The sequence below is a fragment of the Hemiscyllium ocellatum genome, chromosome X (assembly GCF_020745735.1).
Source record: "Hemiscyllium ocellatum isolate sHemOce1 chromosome X, sHemOce1.pat.X.cur, whole genome shotgun sequence".
NCBI classification, from domain to species: Eukaryota; Metazoa; Chordata; class Chondrichthyes; order Orectolobiformes; family Hemiscylliidae; genus Hemiscyllium; species Hemiscyllium ocellatum.
The window spans coordinates 9056063-9071644 of NC_083453.1; the positions used below are offsets into that span (position 1 = coordinate 9056063).

General features: G+C 40.0%; 1 protein-coding gene across 6 annotated transcripts in view; it reads right to left on the minus strand.

Moving 5' to 3' along the window:
• Positions 1-15582, minus strand: part of LOC132805866 (R3H domain-containing protein 2) — a 273216-nt gene that overhangs the window by 153761 nt on the left and 103873 nt on the right. For 5 of the 6 annotated variants that reach the window (XM_060821193.1, XM_060821191.1, XM_060821192.1 and 2 more), the window contains exons 2-3: positions 8522-8732; positions 6677-6772 (exon numbers count right to left, since the gene is read on the minus strand). The gene's annotated coding sequence lies outside the window, so the exon portion shown is untranslated. The remainder of the gene's footprint in view (positions 1-6676; positions 6773-8521; positions 8733-15582) is intronic. The other variant, XM_060821189.1, reaches the window with a different exon arrangement.

A 15582-nucleotide genomic window follows, 5' to 3' on the forward strand; every position in this document is an offset into this window, starting at 1 on the left:
ACTTTCTGTTACTAACAAAATCTGGTATGAACCATTTTGGTGCCGAGTTGCAGTTAGCCAGGCAAATTGGTCATTTTGTTGGTTGGACTTGGACTGCTCAATGGTAATCCCCAGAGATGTTGGCAATGGGGCATTCAGTGATGGTAAAATATTATATGACAAAAAGCAATGTTTTGATTGTCTCTTACTGGAGGTGGGCAATACCTGGTTAAACATCACACAACACCAGGTTATAGTCCAGCAGGTTCATTTGGAAGTATTAGCTTTCAGAGCGCTGCACCTTCAGGTAATTGTGGAGCAGTGCGCCGAAAGCTAGTGCTTCCAAATAAACCTGCTGGACTATTAACCTGGTGTGGTGTGATTTTTTTAACGTTGTCCACCCCAGTTCAACACCGGCACCTCCCACATCATGGTATTTGTGTGACACAAATGTTACTTGCCAATTTTCAGCCTAAGCCTGAATATTGTCCAGGTCTTGCTGCATTTTGAAGAGGACTGTTTCAGTATCCGAGGAGTCACCAATGATGCTGAATATTAGGCAATCAGCAAACATTCCCACTTCTGACCTTACGATGGAGGGAAGGTCATTGATGAAGATGCTGAAGTTGGTTCGGCCTAGGACACCACCTTCAGGAGGTCTTGCAGTCATACAGTAATATGATGCAGAAAAGGCCCTTCGGCCCATCGATTCCACACCAACGTAACTACCACTAAAGGCACCCTAATCCCAATTTCCTGCACTTGCCCCATATCCTCACATGTTATGATATTTTAAGTGCTCATCCAAATATTTTATAAAAGGTTGTAAGGTTTCCAGCCTCCACTACGTTCCCAGACAGTGCATTCTAGATTCCCGCCATCTGCCAAGTGAAAGATTTTCTTCTCAAATCCCCTTGGAATCTCCTGCCTCTTACTCTCGAACTATGTCCCCTCGTGATTGACCCCTCAACCAAGGGCAACAGTGCTCTCTATTCACCCTGTTCTGATCCCTCATAATCTTATTCACCTCAATCACGTTCCCCCCCCCCCTCAGTCTTATCTGCTCTGAAGAAAGCAATCCAAGCCTATTTAGTCTCACCTTGTAGCTCAATTACTCCATCCCGGGCAACATCCTGGTGAACCTCCTGTGTACCCCTCTCATGTGATCCTATCCTTCCTGTAGTGAGGTGACCCAAACTGTGCACACTACTCCAGCAGGGGCCTGATCAACGCTCTGTACAACTCCAACATCACTTCCTTGCTCTTATACTCCATACCACCACTGATGAAAACAAGTGTCCCATATGCCTTCTTAACTATCCGTTGCTCTGCCGACCTCAGGGATCTGTGAGTAATTACCCCAAGATCCCTCTGTTGCTGTCAGCTACCCAGTATCTTGCCAATCATTAAATACTCCCTCAAATTGTTTCTTCTTCCAAAGTGCATCACCTCACAACTCTTGTGGTTAAATACTGTCTGCCACTAGCCTACCCATCTGACCAACCTATCTGTATCTTCCTGTAACCAATAACCATCTTCTTCACTATTAACCACTCGACCAATCTTGGTGTCGTCTGTAAACTTGCTTAACATCTCCCACCGCCCCTACATTTTCATGGATACAATAAGGGTCCAAGTAATGGACGGCACGGTGGCACAGTGGTTAGCACTGCTGCCTCACAGCGCCAGAGACCCGGGTTCAATTCCCGCCTCAGGCGACTGACTGTGTGGAGTTTGCACGTTCTCCCCGTGTCTGCGTGGGTTTCCTCCGGGTGCTCCGGTTTCCTCCCACAGTCCAAAGATGTGTGGGTCAGGTGAATTGGCTATGCTAAATTGCCCGTAGTGTTAGGTAAGGGGTAAATGTAGGGGTATGGGTGGGTTGCGCTTCGGCAGGTCGGTGTGGACTTGTTGGGCCGAAGGGCCTGTTTCCACACTGTAAGTAATCTAATCTAATCTAATGATCCTCGTGGTACACCACTGGACACAGGCCTCCACTCAAACAGCTCTCTACCACTACCCTTTGTGTCCTATCACTAAGCCAGTTTCTGATCCATCTTGTCAAGTGTCCTAGAATTCCATGTGCTTTAACCTTCTCAATCAGACTCCCACATGGGACTTTGTCAAAAGCTTTGCTAAAATCCACAAACTACATCAACTGAACTTCCCCTATCCACACATTTTACTGTTGAAAATTTCTAACATATTTGTACGGTATCACCTTCCTCTGACAAAGTCATGCTGACTATCCATTGGACATATGGCATAAGGTATGGGACACAACTGGCCAATCTTTCACATTGTCACGTAGATGCCAGTGTTGTAACTGCACAGGAGCAACTTGGCTGGGGGAGCGGCAAGTTCTGGAGCACCAAGTCTTCAGTACTATTGCTGGATGTTGTCAGGGTCTGCAGCCTCACTATCCAGTGCCTCCAACTATTTTGCAGTATTCAAGTGAATCAAATTGGTTGAAGACTGGTATCTGTGATGCTGTAGACCTATGAAGGAGGCAAAGATGGATCACCTACTTGGCACTTGTGGCTTAAGATTATAGCGAGTGATTTAGCCTCATCTTTTGTACTGATTGTGCTGGGTGGGTTGCTCTACACAGGGTCAGTGCAGTCTCAATGGGCCAAATGGCAGCCTCCTGCACTGAGAGGACTATGCAATGAATTCTACAGCAATGAATTAGAAAGGTAAATGGCATGCTGGCCTTTATTGCAAGGGGTCAAAATACAAGAATACAATGTGTCTTGCTGCAATTGTATCAGGCTTTGGTGAGACCATACCAGGAATACCTTGTACAGTTTTGGTCTCTATTTGTCTTGGAGGGTTCTTGTGGTGCAGTGGTTATATAGCTACCCCTGGGCTGATTGCTTGGATTTACTTCCCACCTGATGCCGAAGTGTTTCTGAACAGATTGACTGAAAATATCTTGGCGGTGCTACAGCAAAAGCTAATTAGATTAGTCCCTGGGATGAGTGTTTTGTCCTGTGAAGACATACTGCTACAACTGTGCCATCAAAAGAATGAGTTAATATACAAGATGCTGAGAGGGCTCGACAAGCGAGGCAGAGGTTACTTCCCCTGGCTGGGCTATCTAGATCATGCTATCAAAGTCTCAGGATCAGGGCCCGATCATTTAGTTAAGGAGAATTTCTTTACATTAATGGTTGTGCATCTTGGGAATTCTCTACTCCAGAGGGCTGTGAATGCTCCACTGTTAAATAAATTTTAAGGCTGGGTTAGGCATAGCTTTTAGTAACTCGGCAAATAAAGGGATATGTGGAGTAGATGGGAAAGGGGAGTCAAACAGAAGATTAGTCATTGTTGTACTGAAGCTTTGGCATAAACTAGCAAAGAACTGTCACTTTGGGCAGAATGGACTTCTTTTGTAGTGGAAACTTTCATTGGTGCATCAATTTAATTCTCAGCGCTGTGGCATTCTTCAATCATCCAGATTCGTAACAACACTCGTTCATATGGAAGAGTTTACTGTTACATCCATCTTCCTGCTTCAAAGTGATCACAACCTTTCCTTACTCTTCCTTAATTAGATTGTTCTATTTATTGTCTCATGTTTTGGGCTCGTTTATGTGTTCTTGCCATTAAAAGTGAATTCTCCAACCACTTAAGTATGCAGGTATGGGCTCCAAGTGATCTGTGGCACTGGTCCCTTACACTGTAGACTGCTGGTTGTGGCAGATTGTTGAGTCAGTTCATGTTTTTTTTTAAACACTTGCTTTTCATCATATCTTCCACTTTTTCACCACTGTCCATTTGAAACTGGAACAAAAAGCAGAAAATTATTAAATGACAATGTCAGCACGGCTCAATCAGCAGCATTTTTGTCTCGGAGCCAGAAGGTTATGGTTTCACATCCCACTCCAGAGACTTGAGCATAAAAGTCAAGGCTGATATTCCAGTGCAGTACTGAGGGAGTGCTACACTGTTGAAGATGCTGCCAATTGGGTAAGCCCTATTTTCCCTCTTAGATGTACGTACAAGATCTCATTACACCATTTCAAAGAAGAACAGGGATCTATCCCTAATATCCGAGCCAATATTTATCCCTCAGTCAACATCTCAAAAAAAAAACAAGATTATCTGGTCTGTATTACATTGTTGTGGAAGCTCGATGTGCACAGATTGGCAGCCGCTCTTCCTACGATGTAACACAACAAAACATATTTCATTAGCTTTAAAGCACTTTGGGATGTCCTGAGGTTAGCAACGGCACAATGGGAGTGAAGGTCTTTATTCATAACATTAGTAAAGATGTAAATGACAGGAAATTGAATTACTGAGTGCAATAGTTTGTGTAAACAAAAATCTGTACAATGTAACGAATCCAAGGTGTTTCATTAATTTTGTCATTTCAACTATGCATTTTAATCAGCTTCCTGTGCTCATTAGTCTACGTCCCAGAAGATTGGCAATCTCCCAATATAACACCTTTATTTAAAAGGGGAAAGAGACAAAAATACATGTAACTATCGGCCAGTTAGCTTAACATGTGTTACTGGGAAATGTTAGAGTCTATTATAAAAAGGATGAAACAGCAGACATTTAGAAATACGTAAAATGATCAAGCTTAAAAGGGAAACCACACCCGGTAATTTACTAGAATTTAGTGAGGAGGTAACAAGCAGCTTAGATAAAGAGGAACAGTGGATGTAATGTATTTGGATATTTAAAAAGCATTTGATAAGATTCCACACATTAGGTTAGTTATTAAGAGTTCATGGGGTTGGAGGCAGTATATGAGCACAGATAGAGGATTGGCTACCAGCAGAAGACTAGGACATTTGGATAAGGGGATGGCAACTGAAATTAGTGAGGTGCCACAGGGATCAATGCTGGGTTCATGATTATTTACAATATATATTAATTGACTTGAATGAGGAAAGCAAATGAATTATAACAATATTTGCAGATGACACAAATAGGTGGAAAGGCAAGTCATAAGGGTGACACAATGAATCTGCTGAGAGATAATAGATAGATGAAGCAAATGGGCAAAAACTTGACAAACAATGTAATCTGGGAAATTAAGTTTGGCAGGAAGAAGAGGATCTGATTATTATTAAAAATGGGAGAAAGATTGTCGAAAGCTACAGAACAGAGGGATTTGGAAGTCCTTGTGCGTGAGTCACAAAAAGCTAATATCCCAGTTCAGTAGGTAAAAAGGAAGGCAAATGTATTGTTGGCCTTCATTTCAAAGAACAAGGAGTATAAAAGTAGGGACAGTTTGCCAAAACTATGCAAAGCACTAGTCAGGCTACAGTTTGAATACTGAAAACAGTTTGGGCCCCTTATCTAAGGAAAAATATACACTGGAGACAGTTCACAGAAAGATCACTAAGCTGACACCAGGTACGGAAGGACGGTCTTATGGAGGAGACATTGAGCAGGTTGGGCATATACTTGTTGGAACATAGAAAAATTATAGGCAATCTTATTGAGATGCAAGGTTTTTAAGAGGACCTAACCAGGCTTTTAATTTTTAGAAATTCACTCATCGAATGAGGGCATCGCTGAATAGGCCAGCATTTATTGCCCAGAGGGCAGTTAAGAGTCAATCACATTGCTGTGGGTCTGGAGTCACATGTAGGCCAGACTAGGTAAGGATAACAGTTTCCTTCCCTAAAGGACATTAGTGAAGCGGATGGGTTTTTCCGACAATGGATTCATGGTGATAATTAGACTCTTCATTCCATATTGTTATTGAACTCAAGTTCCACCATCTGCTGTGACAGAATTCGAACCCAGATCCCCAGAACATTACCTGGGTCTCTGGATTAACAATCCAAGGTGAATACCACTAGGCCATCACCTCCCCTAAAGGTAGATGTGGAGAAGTTGTTTCCACTTGAGGGAGAATCTAGGACCAGAAGAGACAGATAAACAGACAATCTCAGAAAAAGGGGTTCTGCATTTAAAACAGAGATGAGGAGGAATTTTTTCTCTCAGAGGAGTGAATCTGTGGAATTCTTTACCACAGAGGGCTGTCGAGGCTGGGTTGTTAAGTATATTCAAGGTTGAGATAGACAGATTTTTAATCAGTCAAGGAGTCAAAGGTAAGGTAAGAAAGTGCAGTTGAGGATGATCAGATCAGCCATGATCTCATTGAATGGTAGAGCAGGCTCAATGGGCTGAATGGCCTATTTTTACTCCGATGAATCATGGTCTTAGAGTTTCCCCAGTAACGTCACAAGTCTTCACGAGCTTTATTTTCCTAAATGTTTCTGCTGTCTACACTAAGTTACTCAAAAATTAAAAGCTTCAATTATTAAATGAGATAGGTTTGTGAGAACTTATTGTATTTTGAATATCAACAATGAAAAGAATGAGGAATATACAACTTTATAAAGTTCCAAAGCTCAGCAAGAAAAATTAACTAAAAAAGTAAATTCTTGGATTAAAAAAAATTGAATTTTGCATTAATCTGAATTAAACAATGCAAGTAACACAGTAAAGTGAGAATTTACTGCTAAATGAAATGAAACTGTCAGATAATTAGATTTAAGGTGTTTTGAATTAAGAGCAGCAGACTGTAGGTAAACCATTTTCCCCCCCACAAAGTGCCTCAACTGGAACCTAAAAGGAGCAAACCAGTTTTAGCAGCTAAACACCACCACCATGCTGCCAACCTACCAGAGAAAACCACTGCTAGAGAGCAATTTGTATTAATACATACACGTAGATCTTGTATCTGGAACAGTCATACTTCAGCAGGCATTTTTGTGCAGAGCCAAATTTCTCTTAAGTGTACTAATTGGCTTGAGTTTTGAATCTGCAATAAATCAAAACCAAAACAGGGATGGTAGATTCCAAAGAAAAGGGGGAGCAAAAGTATGAATCAGAAATCAGTCAGCACGGTGCTTCTTGTACAATTAGCAAGGGCAGGCAGCAAAAATGCACAAAAATCCATTCGGCAGCTAACTTGCTCCTTTAGCAACGGGAAAATAACAATAAACATGTTCAGAAAACAGACTCCCACAAGAAAATCACAAAAGTTAAACATACATTTGCCTTGATGTGATCTACGAAGGATTCTATTCTCCCAGAAGTGCAACTATCTGTCAAGTCAATGGACGTTTTTACATCACTGCCATAATAAAGTGCCTGAATGAAAACTTTCAACCAAATAATGGACTATATCTTCCAGAACTCACCAATGTCCCTCTTTTGGTAAAATTCCCAGTGTTGCAGCTTAACTCTACTCTTAAGATGTGGTATCATTCACTAGATTCTAAGGGAAGGTAGAGAACGGGAACAGAGCACACCAGCATTCTAAAAGACTGACTGACATCAATACTGGGTCATTTAAATCTGGACAGACCTTAGCAGCCATCTGCACCCATTTCAAAACATAATCACAGACTCTCCATAAACTACTCCACTGAAGATAATTAGATATGGTATTCACTACGACCCATTGTGGCTCATCCATCCAGAGTAGTCCTAGCATCCCCACCGTAGTTTCAAATGGATTCTTAAATTTTAGTATTTTCTGCTTTACTACTCTGTCTTGAAGTCAAATCCATGTACACCTTACAAAAAGAAACTCCTGGCATCAGTCCTATTCAGTCATTCCTCTCTGTCCACGAGGGCTCCGTTCCTGAGAACCAATGTGAATGGTGAAATTCACGTGTGTGAAGCTCGTTTAAAATAGTGAAAAATATCGCAGATTCGTGATTTTTGCTGTTACTTATTTTTTGGCATGGATTGGCAAATTCGCAATGTGTGATGTTGCAGATACACAGGATTTACTGTTGACTGATTTGAACATGTAGTACCCTCCTCTTACTCTTGCAATTTAAAGTTTCCTTACAGATTTACTTAGAAAATACTCCAAACTGCTTATTATTTCATATACAACTATTACTTCATTTCTCTTTGTGGCAGTTCAACACTGAACATCTCTCTAGTTGTTTACCTTACAGAGCCTGTTGCTACCTATAAATCTTAACACACTTTCCTCATTGTCTCCAAAGTTTGAATGTTTCTCTTTGTTCTTTAGGGACTATAGATGTACAGAGTATTCGAGGATGAGTTTGACTAGACCAGAGCAATATGATTAAATACAAGTCATAGGAAGTTGTAATGTTTTGGGTATGTAATTCAGCATTCTGTTGTCTTTATTGTCATGTATTGTTCAAATATGCTGAGCACTTGGTGTAAAAGACTTCCCTGGTAGTTTCTGACTTCACATGTAACTACCTCCTCAACAATCATGGAGTGTGGATTGCCCATTTTTCTTCCTATGTGCCTCTTAAGTTACTTCAAAATAGCTTCAAGATGAAACGGATGGATCAAATATTCCAATACAAGTCAATAATACCTTTCCTTCTCATGAGGAGAAACTAATCCCAATTTTAATAAACACAAAATTAAAAATGGTGACATTGTGGAACATCTAAAAGGAACATTAGACAAATCTATGGAAGAGGTTTACATGTCTTTACCTGCACAGGAGCTGCAAGAAAATACATAACTTCTATGCAAACCAAGTCAGTTCAGAAAATCTTTAAACTCTTACCAGGAGCTGCAGTCTGTAGCAATTTTGTCCTAAACCCGTATCACATTAAAAGCAAATGTGTCTTTTGTAGTGAAAGAAGTGGTGCCTCAATGGAACTGGACTTGCTCAGTGCCTTCAAATATGCACCTCATGTTGCTGATAGCTGTGAAGTTCTCTAGATCGAGTACAGTATGTCTGTGGTCAAAGCATGCCGCTATATGTCCTGAGCTCCCTGTGGATATATAGGAAAAACAACAAGCCTTTAGTGAATATAAAATTTTTAATGGATCCTAGCAATCAAAATTTTTCCATAAACAATGGCTGTTCTGATCATGTAGTACTAAAAGCTAAAACTTTCATGAGAGAACAAAGTGACCGTAATGCCTTTAATCAAACCTACAGGTGAATAAGAGGATTGAGAATCCACTCAGTCACAATTCAAAGTACTTTAAAAATGCACACCAACCTCAGCAGCCAGGGCTCAGTCAGTACAGCTCTCTCACCCCAAGGTCAGAAAGTTATGAGAACAAAAATCTAGGCTGACAGTCACAGTGCAGTACAGTACTGAGGGAGTACTGCACTATCAGAGATGTTATCTTTCAGATGAGACTTGAACAAAGCTCCTGATGCCAAAAATCAGGAAGACACCAAAGTCCACATGGCACTACTGAAGAACAACTGGAGGAATAGCCCTGGTATACCAACCAATATTTAGCACTCATTATGTTACAGCAGCAACTACACTTCAGAAATACTCAATTAGCTTTGAAGTACATTTGGTGTCCTGTAGTCACAAATGACACATGCTAAATGAAGTTTTTTTAAAAATATATATATATTTTAGGATTAAGTTTTTCCAATTCCTAAATGAGCACTGGTGGCATTGAATGTGTATGGAGTTACAAAATGGTAATATGCATGTAGAAAGGGCAAAACAATCACTTAAAAGCACAATGGAGGGGCTTGGACATTACACAGAGGTCTCACCTCCATGTAAAAGAAAAAGCTGAGCACAAAAGTAGAATTCAATCTTGATCTATAAGCTTTTGCAGTTGAAATAACTGAATTTTCTAAAACAGAATGGGATCTGCACAAGTGGCTGTAGTAAAGGAACCTGCTCGCATCAGAAAATGAATTTAGTGCAAACACCTCCCCTCGATATCCCTTTCCAAACACACGCCTCTCCACTCCAACATATTCTACTTTTAGTGTTGTCGCATTATTTGTTTCTTTTCTCCTCTAAAACGAGCTTGGGATTTCAAAGTTTGAAAGAGATTTGTTTTGTGTGTTTGACATTATTATTAGCCTAAAGTTGTCAATGGTTTAGGAGTTTTGAGTGAAGAATCGAGAATTGCTAAAATGCAGGAGAGAGAGGTCAAATCAAGTTCTATATAATAAAAATGCTTTCCTTAAATATGAAGTAAAGAAATAAAGCCAAGGAGCCATTAGTGAACTCAATGAAGGAGCCTGGTCAAGTTCAGCAATTTTGATGTCTGGTTCATGTCAAACTCCAGATGTGACAGAAGGCCACCAGTTGCCTAGCAATCTCATTATGAATTATGACCTGGAGCCAAAAATCTAAAGCAATTCACTGACTTAATAAATCCTAAAATTTAGATGTACTTACTTACATCTTTCATGTTTATCACAGGCATCTAACATGCAAATAGAGCTAACTATTTTCAATTACCTGAAGAATCATTCATTATATTACTAACAGCCAGCTGATGAAGCATCCCAAGTCAGCACTGACTTAGAATAGATTTATTCAGAGAAGGAAATATTACATTGCCAGACTCCTCTTATTTCATGTCAGTAAATGTCACTATTTATATTATTCATTTTTTTTTGATTAACCTATCTGAACAGGTTATGAAACACCTCCATGGCCACATGATCCCATGCATTCAAGCAACTGTCCGATCAATGCTCTTCACCTGTTTACATAACCGCAATTGATACAATTAACATCAAAATGGCTTTGTGACACAGTGATAGCATTCCTGCCTCAGGTCCAAGAGGCTTGGGTTCAAGTCCTACCTGCCCCGAAAGGGCATCATAACACCCCTGAACAGTTCATTTATATAACTGCAAGTAACATCAATTACAAGTGTGTCGTGTATGACACATTAACTGCAGTGGCTATTTCAGGTCATTCAATCAAGTTCTTCACACATTTATACACAAATATGATCACAATCTGTCCAAGCATCATTTGATGTCTATTTTGAGCTTACAATCGCTCTCACAGTTAGCAATCATCTATTCTGAACTGAAATCCTGCGCACTGATTACCAGTAATTCCGCAAAGATACAAGATAACCTCCCTCTCCTGTATTTTATCAGTTGTTAATTATTCAATCAGTGATTTGGTAACACTGGAAACATTTTGGAATGAAATGGCATACAAACAAGCTGTTGCTTCAGTTCTACAGTTCGAACAGGAATTCAATTACTGCTGGTTTCTGTCTCTTTACTTGTTCTCTCGGTGCTTTTCAGAGGAAATAATTCAACCAAATCTTGTTGCAGACTTAGCATGCTTGCTGCAAACATGGAAACTAGACTTGGAATTCCCACAAATAATACAAAACCTGTTCCTTCAAGGCCACAACTTAATTAAATATCACAGCCATATCCCACATCCACATGCCGAACGTGGAGATCAGCTGCTTGCTGTAAATTCTGAAGATGAAAAGTCAGTCTTCACAAACACAGAATACGTTTCACTCCATAATAGTTTGATGATAAAAAGGAAAAGGCTAATTATAAGTTTGAAAAATTACTGAAATGATTAAGGTGCATCATCATTAGCATCACAAAAGTACAAACAGTTCTTTATTGGTGCTTCATGCCCCATTTTGATATATGGTCATTTCTTAATATTATAGTTCTGCAAGAGGAATCAGGGATAAAAGAATTATAAGACTAAGATATTGGAGATAAATAAGGCTAATTCAGCCCATTGAGTCTACTGCAGCATTCAAATCATGGGCGATACGTTTCTCAACCCCATTCTTTTGCCTTCTCTCTGTAACCTTTGGTCCCCTTGATCAAGCACCTATTTACTTCTGTCTTAAATCCACAATGACCTGGTCTCCACAGCCTTCTGCAGCAAAGTGTTCCACAGATTCACCACCCTCTGGCTAAAAAAATTCCTCACCTTGCTTCTAACGAGTTATCTCTTCACTGAGGCTATGCCCTTCGGTCCTCGTCTCTCGAGGAAACATAGAACATAGAAAAATACAGCACAGTACAGGCCCTTCGGCCCTCGATGTTGCGCCGACCGAAGCCTACCTAACCTACACTAGCCCAATAACCTCCATATGCTTGTCCAACGCCCGCTTAAATGACCATAAAGAGGGAGAGTCCACCACTGCTACTGGCAGGGCATTCCATGAACTCACAACCCGCTGAGTAAAAAATCTACCCCTAACATCTGTCCTATACCTACCACCCCTTAATTTAAAGCTGTGTCCCCTAGTAACAGCTGACTCCATTAGCGGAAAAAGGTTCTCACTGTCAACCCTATCTAAACCCCTAACATCTTCTCCACATCCGCTCTATCCAGGCCTCTCAGTATTCTGTAAGTTTTAATGAGACACACCCTGATCCTTCTCAACTCCAAGTATATAGACCCAGTGTTCTCAAGTGCTCCTCATATGACAAGCCCTAAATTCTTGAGATCCTTCAGAACGGAGGAGGAGGAGGAATTTCTTCAGCCAGAGGGTAGCGAATCTGTGGAACTCATCGCTGCAGAGGATTGTGGAGACCAAGTCATTGAGTGCATTTAAGACAAAGATATATACTATTCTTGAATGGTAAGGGGATCAAGGATTCCATGCAGAAGGCAGGAGAATGGGGTTGAGAAACATATCAGCCATGATCGAAGGGTGGAGCAGGCTCAATAGACTGAATGGCCCAAATCTGCCTATATCTTGTGGTCTAAATCTTTTATATGTGATATATATTCAATTACAGTCTTCATGAATAAATTAAAAAGATTTATTCAGTCAACTCAATAGTTAAAAATGAACGTAAATGACACATCTTGATAGCATATTGCAAATAAATAAAATATGATTTACACCAAATTTATACACAACGTACATGAAGTTGATCTCATGAATGAATGTGAATATTTCCTCTACTGTGCTGCCAAAGGGGGAAAGGTTGCTATGGAAACCAAGATGATGACGACAGTTATTCAGAAAGAAAAACTGGAATTAGCATTCTGCAAACTGCTGGTCGTCAAAGCCTCCATTTAAGGCTTTTAACATATAAGAAAAAGGTCATTCTTGAAGACACGTCTTATCATTTTGGTCAAATGTGACTGTCTTATAGCCACTTCAAACCATTAATGATATAAACAACATTCAAACAACAACAGGATGAGTTGTTTGAGAATAGTCACTGATTGCAACAATAACCTTGTTACAGTTTTAATTTTTCACTGAGCTTGATAGGGTGAACTGTCTTCAGCACTGATAATAATGTGAATGGACTCAATGCAATTCTGTTGGAAAATAAAAACAAACTACTATTATATCTCCTATTTCAGGTTACTAGACCACACCAGGATAGAGGTTTCACTGATGTTAATTCAATACATGGTAATTCAACACCTCAGATGAGGGGGCCCTGGAGCAATAAACAAACAGAACACGTGCAGCACTACTCGACTACATTGCTGACTACACAAGATAGGGTAAAAATACCATTGGAATATCGGACCGTTGTCCAAGCATGATAGCCTGGAACAAAACAGAGGCTATTTTTAAGAAAGAAAATTATCAAGTAAAGTGGAAACCATTGGCAACTTCCAACAGATGCAATACTTGATCTCAAATTCATGATCTCCATTTATTTTTACTGAAAAGCACACCAATAAGTAAACCACTTGACAATGAAGTGAAAGATATTAGTCTTTAACATGTCCTGAAAACTTTGCCAATAGAAGAAGTTGCAGTTTTCTTTTGATTAGATTCCCTACACAGTGTGAAAACAGGCTGGGCTAGGTAAGCTAGCCAAAGGAAACGTGGGATTACAGGATATGGTAGGGGGCTTGGTCTATGTGGACTTGACGGGTCAAATGGCCTCCTTCCACACAGAGAATCCTATGATCATCAGGCGACCAATATATTCCTGTGATATTACACTTTAATTTCTCTCACTAACAATAGCCTTACCATTTATTTACCCATTTTCTCCCCAGCTCCGAGCAAACTGAACTGATAAACCCAAATGTTGACTAGTTATAGCTACAATATTTTAAGTTGAATATTAATATTGCATGTAATTGGGAGTTAATTGATGAATTAATTGACTGAGTAGATATAAAGGTGTGATTGGATCCTTAAAATGGAATAATTAATAAATTCTCTCCAGAAAGGTCTCGTGTTTTCGGTCTTGGATCCAAGATTGCCATTCAGGAATTATCCTCTCTGCTATAGCATCAAAGGTGAAGACTGGAAATCAAGAGTTCTTTTCAGGCAGAAGCTTTTAATTGTAGTTATTTGGAGAAGAATGCTTGAAACCAAGAGTACTGTATTGGGACATGACTTCCCAATGATGTTGTGTGAAGCTAAACCTTACAATCAATGGAAAACTGAAGTCAATATGTAGACACTGGCCACATCCTTTCCAGGAAAAAAGGTAAGATGTGACCTTGGTGCTGACATTTCTGACTAAGAACAAGATCACTTATGAAGTGCACTCTAAGCTAAAGGCTCAACAATTGGACACTGAGAAGGGTTTAGAAACTCTGTTTAAATTTACAGACTGAATATTTAGGGAAGATGACATGATATGGGACATGATCAGACTTTGAGTCCTTGCGTATATTTAAGGCTGAGATAGAAATAGATTCTTATCAGTGGAGAAATCAATGGGCAGGAAAGTGGACAGGAAAGTGCACCTGAACAATGTCAGATCAGACATGATCCTACTGAATGGCCTACTCAAGAGGCCGAATGGCCTACTCCTGTTCCTATGGTTTTATATTACAGATGATTGCCCTACTGAGGGAGAAATCTTGAAGATCATCTTAGCTGTTTCTGCTGGGAATGTAAGCCAATCAATATAAAAGCTGCATCTCAGAGGCTAAAAACTTTCAAAGGCAAGCATTGTTGCAACCACCTAAAGAAAGTGATACATGAATAGGAAGGGTTTGGACGAGTTGGACCGAAGAGTCTGTTTCTGTGCTGTACATCTCTATGACTCTATGAGAAGGAAAGTTATGGAAATTAAAAAAACATGTTTATGGGTAGAATGATGCTGCGAGGACACAGCATTTCTCAGTTAAGTCCATCCTGTTGAAAGTAGGTTACATTCAACTGGAAGCAGCCACAATAATGTTCTACTGGTATCAGAGAGACAGGTGGCAGGTATCTTTAGGATGATTGTTCAAATTCAGTAGACCTTCCCTAGCGAAAACAAAGTGCAACAGATAAAATTGAAGGAGTTTAAGATTGGAGGTCAGACTTCAGGTGCCTTTAAATGTACAGGGTTAAACATTAAGGGAAATAAGGAAGGAATGGCTTTGGATCAACAGTTTTGGAAAATCTTAATTACATTCCGGAAAGTCAGGCCAGGTCCTTGTGTGATTATGCATTCAGAACAACAGACCAGTTAAGAAAGCTGATTTGAAGTTAAATTGGTAATGCACTCAGGCTGCATCTCATCACTGGATTGGCATATTGGAATGACTTACTATGATGGAACATGCTACTGTTAAGTCTTGAGAGCATCAGAAAAATGCTTGGATCCAGATTGGGTGATCCAGAACATATGAAACTCAGCCATTTTAGCAGTGCTTCACGTGCTAAACTTGAGTCGGCTATTCTATTACAAAGTTCATCATATTCTTTGTGGGAAAAAAATAATAAATGTTGTCAGTTGGCCTGGGAAGCTAAGCCAACAAAAAGGCTACGCAAAAGTGCCTTAGCTGCTGAAACACAGATACTAGCAGATGCTATAGATACACAGGATTATCCTGATCCAATATTCTGCAGGAAATCCAATACAAAGGGCAATATGTGGACGGTTCACCTCTAGAACGTTTTGTGGATAACCCTTCTCTTTGG